Here is a 20,796-nt window from a genome sequence, read left to right as displayed (position 1 = left end):
CACCGTTGCACTCTCCGATTCCCACAATCTGTTAAAACAGTTGAAGAGGTCACTTTCTCTCTCGCTCCATCTCTTGAGTTAACCCGCACCCTCGCTCGGCCGCACAGCTGTCTTTCGTTTGAATTAGGCCAAGAATAAAGCAGGAAGTGGAAATTAAACAAGGGAGGGGGTCTAACAACACTGGTCATGTAAGTTATCAAGGATGAAGAAAACTGTAACCGACAACCCAAAGGGTTGTGCAAATCAACAGAATTTATAACAGACAGAAAAATAATGATATTTGCTATATTGTTGCTTTGAATCACTTTGAAGCTTTCGTCTTGTTCCCAGTTATTCTAGCTGGAAGATGTAGATCAATGATCATTTCAAGCAAAAAACTCATAAGCAGAAGGAAGATGATCAGCAAATGAATTAATATTAAGCTATTCTGACATCTTTTGGACATCTTTACGCTGGAAAGTTTTAACCCATGGTTGGGTAAAATATGGATAAATTGGTTTAAAATTACACTGTAAATAATTATATCAAATCAGCTTAAATTTTTATGTTACTTTAACTTAACAAATTAAGTTAAACAATTTACATTTCAAGGTTGAATTGACTTGCATAATTAAGTTTAAACTTGCATTTCTTTACATTGTTTGATAGGTTGTTTCAAATATGTAAATTTTCTAGGTTAATTTAAACCCACAATTGGGTTTTTCCATATTTTACTTAACCATTGGTTAAAATAACCCAACATTTTTTGTGTGTGGTGCTTTTCTGTTTCAGTAGTCACTAAACTGTTGTTCAAAAAGTTTAGGGTTTTGTCCTGATGACATTATATGTATAAAATGCAAAAAATAACTCATTTAAAATAACTCAAAAAGGTTTATTCTTTTATTATCTCTGTACTTTATATATAAATATAAAGCATATAATTCTTCAGATATCTTTATTTTTTGCATTTTTGTGTGGGTCCATATCCCATATTTGCTTTAAATATTTTTTTACCATTGAAAAAGTCATATTATTTTAGATAAAATGCACATTTTAGTTATGTCCCCCTCAGTCCTGTTACCCAACACATTTCCCCCTCTGAAAATCTAGGAATATTCCACAATTTACATTTTCAAGAGGAAGTGACATCGTCTGGATCTTCTGAAGGCCATGTGAAGATCAAAAGTTACTTTTCTCATTTTTTTTCTGTATATTTTATGATATTGATGCTATGACTGTGAAGGTCAATCTTAAAGTTCAATCCAGTTATATTATTTTTTTGATTTTATTCATTTTTTTTAATAAAAACTTTTGGTAAATCACTAGAATTTGCTCAGTGTCTTCATGCTATTAGCAGATATTTAATGCAGCTATATTTCACGTATTTTCTAAATCTATGCAAAAAAACTCAGTCCTGTTACTTTCAGTCTTGTTACCAAAATGTCTCCACCCTCTATTAAGAAACCATGTTAAAAAATAAACTGAAATTGAGATTGACCAATACTTATTTTAAAAAGTAAAATATGAGTGTTATTAGATTTAGTGTTAAAAAAGATTTAAAAAATAAACTTCAATTTTGATGAGTTACCGATTTGGTGGAATGTCCCAAATGTAATATATTATAAACAAGAGGCATCTAGAAAACATCTAGAATACAACCAAGCCACCAGTTGTATTGGTTTTATAGGTCCTGCGCTCTCATTTTGCCAAACTACTGCTTGACATTCAAATAGGGAACATTTTGTACCATTTAAGCATAACCAAGATTGTGTGCAGACTTCAGTAATACATGCAAAACCCTCTTGTTTTTATTCTGCATCCAGCTGGTATGAAATGCCTCCAAAAGCAATGAAGGCAGTCATGTTGAGCGCACAAACATCTAAAAGAGACTGGAAAATAAATTCTGTAAATTAAGACTGGAGCACAGCAAAACATGGATCAAATACAGGCAACATTGCTAGACTTTTCCCAAACAGGTTTTATCAGATAAAGATCAGATGCTAAAAAGGAGGTATTTAGCGATTAGGAAAACCGGAGACATGATATAAGATGTTAATAAGATAATTCAACATCCTCTGGCTTAACCTAAGAATGCGTGCTCAGTGCATTCCTCCTTTTCTATTCATTTGCTGTGTTTGCTTTGGCTGGCTATCACTGAAGGGAAAGGATCTTTTCTCTCCACATGGCTGGAGGAGAGGCCTGTATACTTGTATGCTTCTCTGCTTAACCCAGTGAGATGTTGGCCAACACTGGCTCTCTTGTTCTCTGCCTCAGGTCATGAGATGAGTCACACATGAAGGGAATGGGTAAAGGCAACACAGCAGACTTTAACAGCCTCTGCAGGTGGATTAATATGACACAAATGTGTCGATGCAGAGATGTGTGAGTGTGTGTGTATTTGTGGTAGTTTGCCTCATAGACTCTATTAAAGTTTTAACTGTTAACAGACTGTATTGCTCAGGAGTGCGCCATTTAATTTGAAAGATATTGTAAATAGTCTGACAATGCAACACTTGTTACAAAGCCAGATTCATTTTAAAACACTACGTCATTCATGACCAGTTTGACAATATTTCTATAACTTTGGCACTATAATATGAAGAAACTCCTAATTTTAGACACTTAAACTCACCAGTATATGTTATAAATCTTCTGTTAAAATGAGGGATACACTTACAATTAAAGCTGAACAAAACTGGATCTCTGTGCCTTTAAAGCCAGAATGATCTGAAAGAATTTGGGTTCTGGGTGAACTTCAGAAAGCCCTCGACAGTTCATTCAACCTCCCCGTTCCATGTGCGTTTCAACGTTCACTGCAACTACAATACAAATAGAAAGAAGGAAACAGCATGTTTTGTGTGTGTTTGAACATCGACCAAATGAAAAGCCTATCAGAGGAGTTTTTGAGTTTTTTTCTTTAAATTAAAGCTGATACAATTATTGTAGCTTAATTTAAAAAAATGCAAGTCAATTCAAGTTTTTGTTGACATAATTTAAGTAATAAGTTGACATAACTTAGAAAAACAAGTTGAAATTGTTTAACTTAATTAAGTTAAAGTAACATAAAAATATACGTTGATATATGTTTTTGCAGTGTATAAACGTCAGTAACAGCCTATGTGTGCTTAGGCTCTCCTGATTTTGCCAAGTGGTTGATGTCCTCAGGGCAACATTATGTTTCAATCAACCAATCAGATTTCAGAAATAAGTTTACAGTTCGTTTTAAGTTTAAGATTACAACCAGGATTAGCTGTTCCTAGACCATTGTTTTCACTTATCATGTCCCTCTGATTTTAGGGTTTGGTTATGGTTGGGGTTTGGGGTGGGTTTAGGTTTTATTTAGAAAAATGTTGTCCTTGGGTCAACACAATATGTTGCCCTGAGGACATCAACCACTTGGCAAAATCAGTTCGAGCGTTTGCTTATTAAAAAAACTGATTTTTTTACTATAACAATAAATAGGGTTCTTAACTGTGATGCCAAATAAGAACCATTTTTGGCTCTGCATAAAACTTTAAATTAAAGGTACTTTAAATAATTATTATTAATTATTATAATTATAATAATTATTTTTGTGCAATAGAGAAGTTTTGTGGATGTTAAACCATACAACCTAAGAAAGAACCTTTTTTTAGAAGTGTAGGAGGCATCTAAGGAGGTTTCAGGGGTGCTTGTATTATTTTTAGACTGTGCTTCAAATAAAAAAATTAAATCAAATAACTGATCAATCTATGCAGTATGAAGTTAAAACAACTTGGTTTTGCAAGTCAATTTAATCTAATATTTTATGTTTTGACTTGTGATAAGTTCACATAACTTATAAAAACCTGTCGAAATAGTTTAACTTAATTTGTTAAGTTGAAGTAACATAAAAATATATGTTGATTTGATATAATTTTTTACAGTGCAGGATATATGTGCTACTTGGTGAATCTGTTTTTACCCACAGTACACTTTAAAGGGCACCTATGGTCTGATTCATGTTTTTAAATTTCCTTTGGTGTGTAGGTGTGTATTAATACATGTTAACACTATGCAAAAGGTACAAACCCCAAAGTAAATGATGACGCGATTTATCGTCTCCAACGTAAATCTCTTTTCTTGGACTACAACAAACACACGGATCGTAGGCAACAGTTTACTTCCTGGGATTGGTGATGTAGACAAAACTGACATTATCATAATTCCTCCCACTTGGACTCATAGCCTGTAAGTTAACTCCTGTTAGCATTGCATTGTGACTGAATCTTTTAAACATGAGAAGCATCACATTTCTGGCTGACGTCAGAGGTTTTCAGGCCAATCGCAACGTACAGATTAGCTGGCCAATCAGGAACAATTTTGTACAAATTTGTGCATTTCAGAAAGAATCTGGAGCTACAAAAATGTACGTTGAAAATTATGTTTTTTAACCATAAACCACGCAAACACATTATATTATAAAAAATACACAAAATAATGTTGTTTTTTAGCAATTAAATAGATGCACTTAAAAAAAATCTTTGCTGCCTTAATTTTTTTTTGTAGAATGAACTCAGATTTACAAGTCATGTCAACTTACTATTATTTATCCTGAGTTGCTACAATTTATAAAATGAAGTTTATTTTTTATTTTTTATTATAACAACTCATCTCTAGTCAAATACATAATAGTAAGTTGAAATGACTTGTAAATCTGAGTATAATTCAACAAAAACATTTAAGGCAGCAAATAATTTTTTTACAGTGTACTGATTTGATATGAAATATGAGTAAAAAGGATCACATAACAACATCCGCCAAATATTAAAGTCCGAAGGCCAAGTGTGAGGTCAACGGGGGTGCGGGGCACTGGCAGAGGTTAATGAGAATGTCAGAGGGGGTTGAACACACATATACGAGTGTGTGAAAGGGTTAAAGAGGCTTTAGCCAGATAGCAAAAGCCCAGATTAAATGACCATTGCAACAATACAACAGATTTAGTCCAGATAACCTACATTAACAACCAGCGAGATGGAACCTTTTAGCCCTGAAACCAAATAATAAGTATCTTTAAAACCAACCTATTAACTACCATCTGCTGGGTCGGTCACCAGACGCTCCGGCTGCAGAGAGAAAGAGATCAGGAGATAAACAGAAAAGACAATCTGTTTTACAAAGGTGATTTATTTAATGCTATTTATGGAAAATGAAAACGTTATATTGATGGTGAATGTAGAGCATGTTGCAACAAACTACAAACACTGAGTAAAAAATTGTCCCTAGGTGTCACTGGGGTGGTACCCTATAAAAAAATTACACTTTTGTACCTAAAAAAATAAAAAATTAGTACATCAGAAGTACATATTGGTACCAAAAAATGTATATCGGACGTTTTTAAAAGGGTGCCAGGGACCATTTTTGTCTATTTTTCTGACGGTGTAGCGCTAAAGCATGAGTCTCAAACCACAAGCCAGGCATTCTCTATCATGGGTCATTTAAAAAAAATGTGCTTTTACAACCATGCATTTTAACTTCATCCAGTTATTGATGTTTTCAGAGTTAAACTACACATCTTGCACTCATATGTCATAATTACATAATATTGTATTCCTTGAAAACTGAAGTTTTCTCATTTGGAGATCCGTCAGGTTCAAGCAAACCATCTCACGCTCATATATCATCATTATACGTAATATTGTATTCCTTGAGAAGTGAATATTCTCCTTTAGAGACCGACAGGCCATGGTGCCATCAGGACTAGAGTTGATCTGTCTCGGATGTAACAGAAGATATTTGATAATACACACACATATGGGATGGAATGAAGATGATCTAAACTTCATGTAGTGAAATTTGATTTGTGGGCCAGATTCATATGGAGCTGTATAAATCTACTATCTATGGAAGTTTGCATTAATGGAATCACTCAGAAAGGAAGTTTACATACGACTTCAAACTGGACTCATCTGCCATCCATAACATTAGCCAGAGATTCAGACGTCTGTTTGAGAAACTCTGTGCAGGAGACGCGAGACCTCAGAACGGTTCTGCATTTACTCTTCTAATCTCTATTGGCCTGCTTCTCCTGATGCTGCTGGATCGTGTCTGTGTGTGTATTTGTAAGTGTGTGCGAGTTTGTGTGTGTTGGTGACTTGGTAAAACATAACCTTTAAAGATTCCTACAGCCTAGAAGCCAAGCAAACAGGATTTAAGAAGAATCTAACAGTGACAGCAACCAGTCCTAGGCTTACAGTCAGCGATGCCATGTAGAGAAACCATTTTTGATTCCTCAAAGAAACATTTAGTCAAAATTTTCATTTTTAATTCTTTTTATAATCTAAAGAACAGTTTTCTCTAGAAAAGAACCTTATATGAAAAAGAAAGTTTTTTTTAAAGTATTAGTCCATTTTCTTAAAAAAAATCCTGATAATTTACTCACCACTATGTCATCCAAAATGTTGATGTCTTTCTTTGTTCAGTCGAGAAGAAATTATGTTTTTTAAGGAAAACATTCCAAGATTTTTCTCGTTTTAATGGACTTTAATGGACCCCAACACTTAACAGTTTTAATGCAGTTTAAAATTGCAGTTTCAAAGGACTCTGAACGATCCCGAATGAGGCATAAGGGTCTTATCTAGCAAAACAATTGTCATTTTTGGCAAGAAAAACACAAAAATATGCACCTCCAAACCAAACCCTCTCGTCCTCCTCCGGCGGTGCGACGTAATTGTGTAATGACGTGGAAAGGTCACGTGTTACATATATGAAACGCACATTTGCAGACCATTTTAAACAATAAACTGACACAAAGACATTAAAGGTGCAGTGTGTAATTTTTAGAAGGATCTCTTGACAGAAATGCAAAATAATATACAAAACGATATTATCAGGGGTGTATAAAGACCTTTCATAATGAACCGTTATGTGTTTATTACCTTAGAATGAGGTGTTATTATCTACATACACTGAGGGTCCCCTTACATGGAAGTCGCCATTTTGTGCCGCCATTTTTCTACAGAAGCCCTTAACGGACAATTTTTTTTACTAAGTTGTCTCCAAGATGACATGTTTGTCCGGTGGCAGCTACTGTAGCTTCTCTATGCGTTTCAAAAGCGAGGGGTAAGCCGTGGACTAAGCTGTTGGTTGCAATTCGCAACCTCACCACTAGACCCCGCTAAAATTTACACACTGCACCTTTAATTAGTATCATTCGACATACAACAATGTCGGAACGGTCCTCTTGCTCCACACTTGTAAACACTGGGGCGTAGTTTCGCATACATCATCCGTGACCTCTTGACGTGATGACGTATTATGTGAGGTCGCGCTGGCACGTCACAGTACCGGAGGACGACGAGAAGTTGTGGTTTAAAAGTGCATATTTTTTATATTTCTTGCCAAAAATTACAATTGTTTCGCTAGATAAGACCCTTATGCCTGGTCTGAGATCATTTAGAGTCCTTTGAAACTGCAATTTTAAACTGCATCAAAACTATTAAGTGTTGGGGTCCATCAAAGTCCATCAAAATGAGAAAAATCCTGGAATGCTCTCCCCAAAAAAAACAAATATTTCCTCTCGACCGAACAAAGAAAGACATCAACATCCTGGATGACACTGTGGTGAGCAAATTATTTGGATTTTTTAAGAAAATGGACTAATCCTTTAATGGAACCATTTAGCCAAAAATGGTCTTCCTTTAGCATCATGAAGCACCTTTATTACATTTACAGCTTAATGACCAATCCTGTCTTTTTCTCGTATATACACACATACACTCCTCGCTCTCCAGGTGTGAGACCCTATAAGATGTGCAAGGTCAGAAGTGGGATAGCCTCCACTCTTTAGGGACGACAAACATCTGTGTAAGCGATCAAAATAGCCACTGAGCTTCTCACTCGCTCCCCAGCGGCTGTGCACAGCGAAGCTAAGCCCAGGGCCTCCACCAACCCCCACTGCATCTCGGACCAATGTTTGTCTTACGCCCCTGAAGACTTCCATCCAGGACAAGACCCAATGAGCGATTCATCATCACAGGAAGCTGGGAATGATCAAAGAATTGCACGGTTCCTCTAAGAATATCTAGGGCCTGGGTTGCTTATCTCGCTTCTCCTCACACGGGCCATGCGAGTTTAGATTGCGGTTTGTCGTAAGGGATAATTACTTCACCGGTCGTTAATGTCGCTTCTCGGAGAGGGAGATTGTTTTAATATTAATGTCCACGGGGGACAAGGAATCAAAAACATAGCTCGGTTACGCCGCTATGATCAGAGGGTCCGGCTCGCAGAGTGAGAAGAATCTCTTTGATTCTCTCTTGAGTTTTACAGTCTAGCGACCACATTGTTATTCACACCGAGTTGTTTGCTAATGAGATTTCCAGTCCCTGTTTTTCTTGTCCCGTTTTATGAAACTCAAGACTACTTCTTCGCTTTCCCCAAAAATAGGTCTGAAAACGCCATGTTCAGTCATCCCCTCAGCAATGAAAGATATTACCCAGGCCTTCCTCTGTTGAGAAAAGTATGGCACATGCAATCAGGTGTCGAAAGTGTTGTTGGTGCGCACCCAAAAATGGACCAGGTGAATCCCGGATACAATTCCAGAAAAAATTTTCTTTGACAAAGTGAAATTAACACACATGCACACCTCGGATACGTTGTAAGTCGCTTTGTATAAAAGTATCTGCATAAATGTAAATGTAAATAAGGGACTATGGCTGCATCCGAAATTAGCATCTGCTTTCTTCCAGACCATGTACATTAGGGCTGTACTAATCGTTTGCAAAATAAAAGTTTTTGTTTAGATCATATATGTGTGTGTAGTGTGTATAACAATTATGGGTAACACTTTATTATAATGTTCATGATTTAACATTAGTTAATGTATTAACTAACGCGAACAAACCATGAGCAATACATTTGTTACAGTATTTATTCATCTTTGTTAATGTTAGTTAATAGAAATAAAGCTGTTCATTGTTTGTTCATGTTAGTTCATGGTGCATTAACTAACATTAACCAAATTTTAATAAAGTATTAGTAATTGTTGAAATTAACATTAATAAAGATTAATAAATGCTGCACAAGTGCAGTTCATCATTAGTTCATGTTAACTTATGTAGTTAACTAATGTTAATTAATGAACATTATAATAAAGTGTTACCCAATTATGTATAAATAAATACACACACATGTAGATATTTAAGAATAATTTTGTGTATCTACATTTTTTATATATATATATATATATATATAATCTATAAATATATTTTTTCTTAAAATTATACATGCATATGTGTGTGTATTTATATATAAATAATTATTATACAAAACACACATATATGATATAAATAAAAACTTCTATTTTGCAAACGATTAATCGCTATTAATCGTTATGCAGCCCTAATGTACATACAGTACCGCTCACTGACAGTTACGATTTTTCTTGTTTTATTTAAAAATAATTATATAGTATATCAGGACTTGAACCCTGGTCTCTCTGCATGTTAAACAAGAGACGTACCACTAAACTAACATGTCTAATTGTTACAGATTTTTGTGTTATCTGGCCCAGGAAATAAGCTGAGTGAGGTCATTGGTGCCCCTTCCAAAAAATATATCTCTGGCACCCCTGACCATGCTGCTGGGCCAGTCAAAGGCAAAGGCAGGGAACGGAGAGCATATATTCCCCAGACTGCAGTGGAGCCACACAGTGGGAAGTGGATGAAAGTAAACACAGCATGTGGAGGGAAAAATTATGCTGAAATCGCGTTCTCTGAAAAAATGATGTCTGACGAAATTTGGGTGACCCCCTGGCCTTTCCCACAACCATAAAAGCCCAAGTGTCTGCAGGCCACAGCCTACCACTGCTGCGGGTAAACTATCATACAGTCTCTTTCTCTCTCATGCTGTTGCATTCTTTCTCTCTTTCTTCATCCTCCTACATGTCCCAATTACTCGACTTCTATGACAATAATGTGTCTTTATTTACAGGCTGACTTTTGAAATATGGCCTCCAATTATATGTCTGTGAATTTGCTAATAGCAGCAAAAACTTGAAACGACACAAAGGCCAGATTCCAGTACTTGCAAGGCAGGAAAAGTAAAGTCCTAATGATTTAGGGAAGCTTTGGTTTTGTGCTGTTTTTGATCATATTTTTGGTGAGTCGTGTATGTATTTTCACATACTTAATACGTTTTTATACAGGTGTTTTTTTTTTTGTTATTTTACAAAGATAAACTGTATTTTAAAATAATATTACTATATAAATACAGAGCAATTTAATAAAATAACTAATAAAAGCCGTATATTTACAGGGATTGACCTGAAAAGTAGTTGTATTTCATGTATTTTCATGTATTTCATGTAATTATATTTTTGTCCATAAAAGTAATTTCACACATTTAAACATTCAACTTCAGATTTTTAGATCACGAGAAACATTTCAGTGAAAACTCTTGACCAGTAATGTATATATGCAACACTCTTGGTCCTGATATCACCATCCGGAAGTACAGTACAATTGGAGAAAAGCATGCAACCTTGCATACTAAGAAATGTTGTTACAAATATTGGATAAAGAAAGTCTATGACTATGACTCTGAATATACTGAACGCAAAAGCAGTGGATAATATAGGTGCACTGTGAAAACCCGTTTCTGTTGTTCCATGTTTACAAATGCGAAAAGCCACAGAAACTAAGGGAATGTCCTTGATGACCAAAAATCCATGTGGAGCTGTCTATTGGTTGACAAAAACCAAATTTTGGTAACTATGTCAACCTCAATGAAAATAAACAAACAACAAATAAAGTTTAAACGACATGGATTTTTGACATAGATTGGCTTAAATGTTAGTTTAGTTTTTGATCTGAAGTTAATATATGATCTTACAGGCTGTGGTTAACATCAAACCTTCAATATGACAACACAAGGATCTTTGTGGTGAGAACAAGGTTTTTCAGATTATAAAAAGGTTAAGAAATGGTTCTTTGGGGAACCAAAATGATTTGTAAGAGTGTAGTAACTTTTAGGGGACTGAATATTACACAAACTCTAACCAGTTTTAAGATATACAGTACTGTGCAAAAGTCTTAGGCCCACACCACACTTGTTGTTTTAGAAGTTTTAATGTCCATCCATGTTTATTTTTCAATCTATTTTATTAAAGCAACACTATGTAGTTTCCATGTAAAAATGACTTACAGCTCCCCCATGTGGTTGAAAAGCGCAACAGTGCCTGGTATCAGACACTCTTCTGCAGGCAGGGGGAGGGGCGGGGCTGTGTTTCCTACCCTCGACCGCCACTTTCAGAGTGTGCTTGTAGCAGCTAGGAGGCTGCTTAGGTTGCAGCAACAGTACAATTTGTCCAGTTAAAAGTTGTTCTATCACTGAAATAATTTTAGAGACATTATTTAAAGGTAAAAAAAACTACATAGTGTTGCTTTAAGATACAAACAGAAAATACAGGAAATTGTAGAAAAAAATAAATTTTTAGGATTAATTGTCTTCTTTAGGCATCTTCGGTGTTTAGTGTGACCTCTCTTGGCACTAAACACATCTTGAGCATTTTTGAGCAGAATAAAGTAAAAAATTCTTTAAAATTAGAAATGAGGATTTAATTTTATTTAGGTTTAAGAGATCCTGCAGTTTCCTGCTATTGCTCAAGTGGAAGAGGAGTTTACCCTAAAAACTTGACATATTAGTTTACATTTTTATACATTTTTTAATACTATATACACATTCCTGTATTTTCTGTATGTATTCTATTTAAGAGACCGAGAAACAATTATATACGATCACTATAACATTGTTAAAACAACACATCTAATTCTGGCATGGTGGCCTAAGACTTTTGCACAGTACTGTACTGTAAAGACATTTTACAGTAGTACGACAGTATCACAGCACCATACACGGTAAAAACTCTTTTGCACTTACAATTATAAGTTTAATCAACTAGGATTTACAAGTCATTTAAACAATCTTGACAAGTGATGAGTTGCTGTAACTTAAAAAAATCAAGTTGAATTTGCTTTAGTTATGTCAACTATTTGATAAGTTGCAGCAACTTATTACTAGTCGAAAATTTTTGTGTAAAAAGATTTTTACTGTGTAATAGTGTACTTGTAGAAACCATTTAATGCTTAGACTTTAATAGGACTCCAATGGTCTTGAGGTCAGTCTGTCACAGAAAACTTTTCAAGCAGACTAAGAATGAACCGAGACTATAGAAATGTCCTCAAGGCTGTCTGAAATGCAATATACATGCTCAGTTCTATTGAAAAGAATATACGTTTGAACATCTAAATGAATAATACACTGCATATGAGACCCAGAGGAGAATATTAAGTCTTATGTGGCATTGAAGAAAAGGAAATGATGGGAAATGTATGTGACCAGTCAAAACAAAGCAACAGACTTGTCCTCACATCTGATTGGCTGTGCCTCCCAGGCTCTCTCCCTTCCCCCACTCGGCCCTAAAATGAGACAGAAGTGCACACGCCAGCTCTACCAGATTTCTGCCCTCTTTTCTGCAGTCTAAAGTCCAAAGCTGTAACAGATTTACAACTAGGGGAGGGCTATTGTGTATAATACAGAGCGCTGGTCTAATCTGAGCTGAAAAGGCTTTGGCTGTGGTTCTGCACTCTTCCTTTTATACTCGAACCTTTATAAACCCGATTCATGAGAGAAAGACTATAAAACATCTAGCAATCAGACAGCATGGTACTGATGGCCAACTTCTTTAAACTTTCAAGAAGCTGTAAGAGCTCCAAACCAAATTTTGCATGGGGGCCACGTAATGATCTCAGGATAATGTGAATCATTTTAGATATAAATGAATGCTTTACACAAAACTTGATGAGTGGATGTGAATGGGTGCAGTGAGAGAGGAAGGTATGTGGTGTTTCAGGCTTACACACATTATTTGGCGTGTGTATGTGTGTGTATGTATCTACACTCCCCTGAGAGAATGAGTGTGCACACTTCCCCAGAAGTAAAGGGTTAGGGTGTGCCACTGTCGTACTACATGTACAACCAACCCTCTTAATGCCCTTCTCACGAGAGGTGAGCACGTTTATCTTGCACTTCATACCAGACACATATTAGTTCATATAATGTCTACATTTAATTCATATGCACATATTCTCATGCAGCGTGCAAAATGCACAAACTCTACTTGAACCTTCCTCAACTTGATAAATGTTTCATACCAACCACTGGTCTCTATCTATTTAAAGGTGCAGTGTGTAAATTTTAGCAGCATCTAGTGGTGAAGTTGCAAATTGCAACCAACGGCTCAGCCCACTGCCCAACCCTCGCTTTTAAAATGCATAAAGAAGCTACGATAGCCACCACAGGACAAACATTTCATTGTCGGAGACAACTTAGTAAAAAAGTTTGTCCGTTAAAGGGCTTCTGTAGAAACATGGTGGCACAAAATGGCGACCTACATGTAAGGAGACCCTCTGTGTATTTAGATAAAAACGTCTCATTCTAAGGTTATAAAAACATAACGGTCCATTATAAAAGGTCTTTTTACACCCCTGATAATATAGTTTTGTATATTATTTTGCATTTCTTTCAAGAGATCCTTCTAAAAATTACACACTGCACCTTTAATAAATCTGTTTCCAGAACAAAACATAAGACTCTAAAAAAAAAGGACAACATGCTACAAAATTGCTTATAAAACTGAAGTTGTAAAAATTAAGATATTGAAAGTATTTGACTATTTTAGATACTCAATTATGCATTTGGCTCTGACGCAGGCATGGGCGGAACCCGTGCCCACAGATTTCCACGGAAAACTGTGGAATTCGGCAGATTTTAGTGCATCATTAAAACGCACACATACGCCACAGGTGCATGTGTTTGTGAACAGTAGTAGCAGCCTGTGCTGTTAGCGACAGTTTTAATAATAAAAACCCTGAACCATTTGATGTTAAATAAAACTTACCATGGAGGACTCAAAGGCACACTATGTAAGATTTCTACCCAGTCTCACAAGGTTTCGTGATATAGGCACATAAAGTTTTGATTCTTTTTTTCGTGATATTATCACAAATTTGTATAATCGTGATCGTATAACGAATTTCTGTTTTCGTATCACATATTGGTTACTCAACTGCTTTTTTCTATTTTCAAACCATTGTCGCTTCGGTTTAGGGTTAGATTTGGTGTTTGCATTACAATGTCACTTTATATATTGGTTTATACTATTTTTTCTGATTAATTTTTTTATATGTCGCCTGGCTTTAGGGTTACAGTTGGGTTTGGGTAGGGATGTAATTTTATATAAATCTAACCCTAAACCGGAGGTTCTCAACTCTGGCCCTCGAAATCCACTTTCCTGCAGAGTTTAGCTCTAACCCTGATCAAACACACCTGCTTGCAATTTTCTGGTATTCCTGAACATAGATATGTATATAAAGGCTAGATGGCTCAAGGCGGAGTCCCTAACGGCATCACCTGGCGGCCATCTTACGACAGGGCGCTCGCTCACTCGTAGCATTGAGTTTAATGGTGCAGGTACTTTTAAATGACCATAACTTGCTCAATTTTCTACCGATTTTCAAACGGTTTGGGTTTTTACAAACGTTATTAACGTGGCTATAATTCTGGATGCTTTAACATGTTTCATGAATTTATTTTTTCTTTTTAGTATAGGTATGCAGTGTCATAGGTACATCTTTGACGTTTATAACAAACCAAACCGTTTGAAAATCGGTAAAAAATTAAGCAAGTTATGGTCATTTAAAAGTACCTGCATCATTAAAACTCAATGCTACGAGTGAGCGAGCGCCCTGTCGTAAGATGGCCGCCAAAATGCGGACGTTGCACTCCATTGGCCAGCAGCGCGGACGAGCCATCTAGCCTTTATATACATATCTATGTTCCTGAAGAACTTGATTACCTTGCTCAGGTGTGTTTGATCAGGGCTGGAGCTAAACTCTGCAGGAAAGTGGATCTCGAGGGCCAGAGTTGAGAACCTCTGCCCTAAACCGAAGTGACAATGGTTTGAAAATAGGACAAAACAGTTGAGTAACCAATACGTGATAATCACACGAAAACAGGAATTTGTTATACAATCACGGAAAAACGCAAAAATTTGTGATAATATCACGAAAAAATAATAAAAAACGTTATATAACGTTATATGAAATATATCCCACTGTGCAAGTGGTTTTTGGATATTTTATCACAAAAATCTTACATACTGTGGATTTTAAGGAGATCTCACACTATCATTTCAAATCCGCTTACATAACGACTGCTATTGTTATGTTTAATTTAAAGTTATATTTACAATGTGCTGTAGAATTTATGACATTATCTTGATACATGCTAAATTCATCATGAGTTTTACTATAATATATAACGCTATACAATAATATATGTAATTTTATATACAATCAATTATTAGTCTGGTTCATGTTGGTTCAGTTTAATTCAGAGGACTCATTTGGTTTGATGCATTCAGAGACTAATTGTATTTTTATTTTATACCTCATAAAAAGTAATTCTTTTAGATTTTATTTTGTAGTATTCACAGCTTAAATTTTCTCAGATCTTTTGAAAACATTTCAAATCATTCAGCAGATTTTCCAAACATTTTCCAAAAAAATCAGCAAATTGCAACTGGTTATGAGTAATAAAGGATTGGAGGGGTGCATTTGTAGCAAGAGACAAGATTTACCTGGATTAACCTGGAAACATCTGATCTTTAGCTAAGTCATGAAAACAGATAATCGCAGTCTGCTTAAATAACACACAAACAATACTTTTTTAAATATTGTAAACAATAACAATAGATTTATCAAGCTAATAGTCCTCTTTGGGTAGCATTAACCTTCACCAAACGCTTCCTGTATTTGCAGATAAGACTTGCACAAAGGTCAGGAAGCATTCTTCATCATTCCTCTTTATAAAAGTATTAACACAAATACTATTAATTCCAAAGGGTTAACTTCTCCCTGCACAATTTAACTTATCATTTTTGGCTTAGATGTTGCTTGTTTAATAAACATAATGAATAGTTGTCGTTTTTAAGGAATCTGATAAGAAATATTTTAGTAAAAATACGTTTGACTACTAAGGTTTTGTCCAAAATATAGGCCATGTTTTTACATTGCTGTGATGTCTCTCTGTAAACACCTTTAGGTGACTTCCATTTGATTTCTCATCTCCTGCTTGCTGTCTAGAAGAATCAATTGAGATATTAGATAGATCTTATTCGTGATATTTTTTCCTATGAGGACATATATTTCTCAGACTGGGCCAACATTGTGGTGTGGCACCATTTCACAAGCCGATGGCTCGGATCCTGCGAGTGTTGCGCAAGGCATACGGCTTGTTAATGAATCTTTGCACTTTATAAACAATCCCTTAGAAGAGCTCAGGCAGGAGGCTTGCACTAGTTGGATGGGTTGTGGCTCAAGTCACCTTGATGTCTGGATGCTTTCTGAGCTTGTTGGTATTCAGGGCAGAAGACAGAAATGACAGTTTTATGTGCATTTGTTGGGTACTAGATTGGCTGGGACTGATTTCCTTCTAAATGGTGTCATTGACCTTTAAAAGGTGTCGAGCGCCGTTTTTTGAGCCAAGTGGATTTATGCAATGTCCTAAAAATGATCCGTTTCTTTAATCACGAAGTTGCTGTAAGAAACAGTTTATAAAGTTTGAAATCTGAATATTTTTCTTACAAAATCACATCGATTACCCGCAGAAGACCTTTGTTAACCGACTGAATTACGCCGCGTGGATTACTTCTGTGAAGGATGAATGCACTTTTTTGGGCTTCAAAGTTTACTGTTTACACAAAAATATCTTTAGCTGCAATTTTACAGATTATATAGACCAGGGGTCTCCAACCTTTTTGTGAGCAATGCCTACCACAATGGATAAATCAGTCTGGAGGGCTACTTTTTGATGTAGTCTACTCAAAACTGTTTTGTTTTACTTGGTGATTTTATTTCAATTTAGGGGAGAACCAGGGCAAAAGTAACGCGGGACGAAAGCGATTTTCTCCGAGCCCTGATAACATTTGCATCCCAAACTACGACAGCATATTAGGCACACAACCCCTGACGGAGCTGACAAATATCGCATTATTTTCTCACCGTTTTCCGCATGTAGATCCAGAAAGGTGTTTTCAGCCATGATAAGTAAATTCCTAAAGTGGTCATTTTGTTCTTATAACGCGTTGTGTTTCTGGTTTTATGTGTTAAAGTACTGATCAATCTACAGGTTATTTAGTGCTCTAACACAGTGGTTCTCAAACTTTTTCAGGGTGCGGCCCCCCTTGTGTACGGTGCATTCCTTGGCGGCCCCCCAAAGAAAATTTGTTCAAATTTGTGAAAATTTGTTCTAAAGCTCAACATTTTAATAAAATTTTGGTTTAATTACACAGAATTCAGGATAAATTAATGTTTTTCATAAAATGTCATAACACTGGGGCTCCTCTGGTACCATCTCGCGGCCCCCAGTTTGAAAACCACTGCTCTAACACATCCTGAAGTTTGACTTCCCTGAGTTTAAAAAAAAAGTAAATCGGGTTTAAATTTGAGGAGATCCTATCGGGTCGAAAGTAACACTTGTTACTTTTGTCCCGCTGCTAATACTGTTGTATAGTATGCTGAAAATTTATATTATTCTAATTTGATTTGATTTAATTTTATAGTGTTCAAACTGTTGAAAACATGTTTTATTCTCAACAATTTAAGTTTGTACTGTTGGTTACTTTTGAAACATTTGATAAAACTGAAATTTTAAATGAAAATGTATTTTCATTATTTTTTACAAAGATAAATTACGTTTGCAGTTACATATTAACGAGGTCATAGTCATGTATATTTAATAAAAACATGTGTAACACAAAAAAATCTATCTTGTTTTGTTGTGTTACTTTCGTCCCTGCAGGTGGGGTCGAAAGTAACAATTCAGCACTTATGTTTAAAGGTGCAGTGTGTAAATTCTCAGTCCACTGCTCACCCCTTGCTTTTGAAAAGCATTGAGAAGCTATGGTAGCCGCCACCGGAAAAACATGTAATTGACGGAGACAACTTAGAAAAAAGTTTGTCCGTTAAGGGCTTCTGTAGAAACATGGCGGCACAAAATTGCGACTTCCATGTAAGGGGACCCTCTGTGTATGTAGATAAAAATGTCTCATTCTAAGATAATAAAAACATAACGGGTTATTATAAAAAGTCCTTTATACACCCATAATAATTTTGTTTTGTATATTATTTTGCATTTCTGTCAAAAGTCGTTTTACATTTTTACAAATTCCACCTGGTATTGATAGACCACACTTGTGAGTTATTTACCACAGCTAAAATATATCTCTGTCTATTACATTATCTTTTAAAATTTAGTTTTTTTGAAAAATGGCACTTTCGCCCCCGCTCTTCCCTACTTGTAGATATGTTTTAGTATTGTTTAAAATGTTACCATACATAAACCAAGCAAAGATTATTTAAAAAATATGTAAGAAATAAATATTAAAATCGAGACTGTTAACAGAATGTCCTTTGGCGGGCACCTCGCAGACTCTGTGCGGGCAACCCCTGATATAGACAGTATCCAGTCTCTCTTTGTTTAATGGTCTGACTAGTTGCTAAACTGAACTCTGCAACAAAACCTTGACGAAAACAACACATATTTTGGTTTCCTAAAGACGAGGGAAGACAATGATATTCACGGTTATAAGAGAATGTTGGCAGTGATCTGTATTTAACATTGTATACATTCATTTTACACAGTAATGTCGGCTCAGTAGTTTTTAAAATGCTTTAGCTATGATTTTAACTAATAGGATCTACTTGTTATTTATTTAGCTTGTTATCAGATATAAACTACTCTTAAAGGTGCAGTGTGTAATTTTTAGAAGGATCTCTTAACAGAAATGCAAAATAATATACAAAACTATATTATCGGGGGTGTTTTCATAATGAACCGTTATGTGTTTATTACCTTAGAACGAGACCTTTTTATTTAAATACACTGAGGGTCCCCTTACATGAAAGTCGCCATTTTGTGTCACCAATTTACCACAGAAGCCCTTAACGGACAATTTTTTCAGATTTTTACTAAGTTGTCTCCGACGATGACATGTTTGTCCGGTGGCAGCTACCGTAGCTTTTTTATGTGTTTCAAAAGCGAGGGGTGAGCAGTGGACTAAGCTGTTGGTTGCTATTCGCAACCTCACCACTAGACGCCGCTAAAAATTTACACACTGCACCTTTAAAGGACTCTGTTGTTATTGATTCTTTGCATAAGCAAGAAAGTCGTTGGTTTATGTTGTTACTGCTGAAACTGTCTATACAAAATACCTTATAGTAAAATATCACAACCATTGTCATTGCTAGTCCATAATTGAACTAAACTATTTTTTGTAATCCACTGCAACAGCCGAGTGACTTGTGACCCAGTTTGAAAACCCCTGCTTTAGCGAACCATAGTTGTCGGTATTCATCTCTCCCAAATCAATCGAGAGCTTTTGGATACTGACGACTGAGAATAGAGTGAGTGAGAAAGGGTCAATGACGTCAGAGCCCATTACCCATGGCACCACCCCTCTAATTAAACAAGCCTGAGCTCCCCTGAGACCTAAGAGGGAGAAGAGTCTAAACAACCCAATCTCCTGTCTGCCTCTCTCTTGCACACACATGCACGAATCCTCACATCCCGAAACCATGCACTACATCCTCTCATTTCCTCCAAGAAAACATCTCTCCCTCGAACCAAACGCGAAAGGAGAAATCTTATTAGTGATGCCCTTGAATCCAGCTACAATATCTTCCCATTCTCAACGCGAGCGAGGGCCTAAGCACTTATGAAATGATGCCAGGGTTTATCATCCAGGGGAGAGGGTTTAACTTCTGCTCGCTGCTTTAAAGTGGGGGAAGGGATGGCATATGATGTTGAGGAGTATTGTATGCGTGTATGTGTGTTCCTATTGGATGAGGATTACGTGCCGCTATCTCCTCGACCTCCGGTAGCATCTGTCAGTGACTTTGCAAAAATGCTAATCGGTTGCCCAGAATGCATTGCAGACGGAGTCGCGAACAGCCTATAAAAATAGGTCAGTGGAGCTACGATCCCTGTGTCTGTGGCTTTATTACAGTGCGTGCATTTAGAAAGCGACTGGAGGGCAAACAGAGAGGGAGAGTCTGGAGGGACCCTCGTGTGCATGCGAAATCCACGAGGGATGAAGAAAACAGGATAAAATAAAGACAGCAAGATTATTTCACACGGAGAAAAAGATAAAAAGCGAAACGAGTCAGGGGAACATTTGAAACAAGCCGTGGCAGGAGAACAAAGGCTCATTCGCTCGCTCGCTCGCTCGCGCACACACACACACACACACACACACACACACACACACATAGAGATGGGGGCGCAGGTTTTGCACAAGGCCATGATACATTCGTACAAAAACGATACGTTTACCGTCTCATCTCCGCTCACAGACGTCCCCTGATGCTCAACCGTCAGTGTAGCATAGTGGGCTTAAGATGGGCATCAACAACCTAAATCGAATCACCAAGCGTTTCAACCCAGCCATGGAGCATTCAACCACAGCCCATTCTGTTTTTATAGACTGCTAAAAAAAGATCAAAGACCCCTAGTCGGTAATGTGCATATTAATGAAAGCGAGGTGGCTGATGCAACATTGTGGCAACGCTTCTGCAACCCAGGCTGCTAAGCTCAATTCCTCACAGGATGGCTCGTATGAATAATGCATCCATTAGAGTTAAGCCGTGCTTCTTTTCTCTTTAAAGATCAGACTTGTTTCTGCACAGCGATAGAAAGAGAGGAAGACATATACAACCTTTTGTTCACGCTTTAAGTCAAAAT

The 20,796-nt window shown here is 36.4% G+C and overlaps 1 long non-coding RNA gene across 2 annotated transcripts; it reads right to left on the bottom strand.

Annotated features, from left to right (window-relative positions):
- Positions 1 to 1,765: 1,765 nt before the first annotated feature.
- LOC129421469 (uncharacterized) lies at positions 1,766 to 20,515 on the bottom strand. Of its 2 annotated transcripts, XR_008637105.2 has the most exons (4): positions 20,389 to 20,515; positions 5,022 to 5,063; positions 2,657 to 2,798; positions 1,766 to 1,868 (listed from the first exon to the last, which is right to left on the bottom strand). It is a non-coding gene; the product is annotated as an uncharacterized lncRNA (long non-coding RNA). The 2 variants fall into 2 exon arrangements; XR_008637106.2 differs by lacking the exon at positions 1,766 to 1,868 and having other exon boundaries at positions 1,903 to 2,798.
- Positions 20,516 to 20,796: the final 281 nt, after the last annotated feature.

Source organism: Misgurnus anguillicaudatus, chromosome 4 (assembly GCF_027580225.2).
Source record: "Misgurnus anguillicaudatus chromosome 4, ASM2758022v2, whole genome shotgun sequence".
NCBI lineage: Eukaryota > Metazoa > Chordata > Actinopteri > Cypriniformes > Cobitidae > Misgurnus > Misgurnus anguillicaudatus.
Note: the sequence above shows the minus strand (reverse complement) of the source record. Positions and strands in the feature narration are given on the sequence as shown.